The sequence below is a fragment of the Trachypithecus francoisi genome, unplaced genomic scaffold (assembly GCF_009764315.1).
Source record: "Trachypithecus francoisi isolate TF-2019V2 unplaced genomic scaffold, Tfra_2.0 Lachesis_group11, whole genome shotgun sequence".
Taxonomy (NCBI): domain Eukaryota; kingdom Metazoa; phylum Chordata; class Mammalia; order Primates; family Cercopithecidae; genus Trachypithecus; species Trachypithecus francoisi.
The window spans coordinates 91,070,012-91,072,183 of NW_022681456.1; the positions used below are offsets into that span (position 1 = coordinate 91,070,012).

The following is a 2,172-nucleotide window of genomic DNA, read 5'->3' on the forward strand; positions in this document are numbered from 1 at the left end:
TTTCCAGACTATTTACATTTTTCATAATAAATTCACAGAAAATGGGAGGTAATATTTAATCAACTTAATAAAATGTTTCTTCAAAGCTTTAGCAGAGCAATTATAAATACATAAATTAATTTGCTAAATAAAAATATTGCATATGTTAAAAAGTTGAATAGAGCACCTATTTAGAAATATATTCATGCAATTCTACTTCATTTATATAACTAGTAAATTTGCATTCCTTAAATTTTTCTTTAAGGCTGTTTACTTTTTGAAACTGTACTCATATAGTCTTCACATCTCTTGGGCCCCTTAAGGAAAGATATAAAGTAATCAGAGGAGGAAGGATCCAAAGAAGCAGAAACATAATGATTAGAAAGCCAGAGATATTATTATTTAAGTTGTCACTGGAGTAAAGTTTCAAAAAGCAGTTCCTCATTAACAATGTTAAGTGCAGCAGAAAGGACCAGTAAAACAAAGACTAAGAAGCTCACATTGCATTTGGCAATTTGGGGTTCATTTGTGATTTTTCTGAACGCATTTTTGAGTAGAATTATCGAAATCAGATTGCTGAAGCTAAAAGAGAAAATGGGAAGTGAAAAATTAGAGACAAAAGATCTGGTTAATTTTTCAAGTCTGGATAGCTAAGGTAGGGAGCAGATGGCAGAGGAAATGACGGGGCTAAGGGAGAGTTTTGAGGAAGGAAGGCAATTGTGCATGTTAATACACAGAGGGACAGCCACTGTTGGGGAGAAGTTAAAAAGAAGGGAGAAGAGAGGTATTCAACAAATACTGTATACATGAATTTCTTTATTCTATTAGTAAAAATTTAGTTACACCAAGAAGCAACTTTTTTTGGGCTTTAGAGTTGACAATCAGAACAGTTATAAATTTGTATTTGTTTCTAAAGTTTATGGTGTGTACTCCCCCAAACTACTTTAAAAATCTACTCACATCATTCTTTCTCACCAAATTTCACCCAGTTGGGAAGTGTTTCCTATTTCCTATTCCTGGGGAGAGCTTAGGTGAGATTACTATTATTTCTTAAATATATATATATATTTCTTAGTAAACTTAATTTTAATGGGTCTCAAAATGACAGATTTTTGGTCAAGTTTTTTTCATTAAAAAGTACTGATTTTAAAAACTAATCCCTTAAAATGGCCACGCACATTAAAAAAAAAAAAAAGAAAAGAAAAGAACAACAAAAACCAAAGTGGTCCACAAAACATTATCCTTTCCTTCTGAAGGTTTTATGATGCATTGTTATCATTAACCAGTCATTTACTATTAAACCTAAATGGCCAATTGAAACAAACAGTTCTGAGACTGATCTTCCACCAGTGATTAAGACTGGGGTGACAGGTATTAGGGACAATATTCATTTAGCCTTCAGAGCTTTCTGGGCAGATGTGGTGACCTTGCCAGCTCCATTGCTTTGATGACACCCACAGCAACTGTCTGTCTCATATCACAAACAGCAAAGCGATCCAGAGGTGGGTAGACTGAGAAGCTCTCAATACACATGGGCTTGCCAGGAACCGTAACAACGATGGCAGCATCACAAGACTTCAAGAAAGTAGGGCCATCTTCCAGCTTTTTACCAGAAGTGCTGTCAATCTTTTCCTTCAGCTCAGCAAACTTGCATGCAATTTGAGACATGTGGTAATCCAGTACAGGAGCATAGCCAGCACTGATTTGGCCTGGATGATTCAGGATAATCACCTGAGCAGTGAAGTCAGCTGCTTCCATTGGTGGGTCGTTTTTGTTGTCACCAGCAACGTTGCCATGACCAACACCAGCAGCAACAATCAGGACAGCACAGTCAGCCTGAGATGTCCCTGTAATCATGTTTTTGATGAAGTCTCCATGTCCTAGGGCATCAATGACAGTCACGTAATACTTGTTTGGTCTCAAATTTTCACAGGGAGCTATCAGTGGTGATACCATATTCACACTCAGCTTTCAGTTTATCCAAGACCCAGGCATACCTGAAGGAAGGAAATTGTAATCGCTTTTTCTTGTTCTTGTATTTTTAATAGGTATTGTAGAATTAAAGCAGCCCAATTTACTCAGAATTTCTAGGAAGTTATTTTGGACAGTTTGCCATAGCATTTTCTAGTATCTTCCAGCAAAATTAGTGAAGGTTGTTATTTGGATACATTTGAAGAAGATAATTTCAAAATA

The 2,172-nt window shown here is 35.9% G+C and overlaps 1 pseudogene; it reads right to left on the reverse strand.

The window, feature by feature from the left end:
- Nucleotides 1–1,366: 1,366 nt before the first annotated feature.
- On the reverse strand, nt 1,367–1,935 carry LOC117090884 (annotated as a pseudogene).
- Nucleotides 1,936–2,172: the final 237 nt, after the last annotated feature.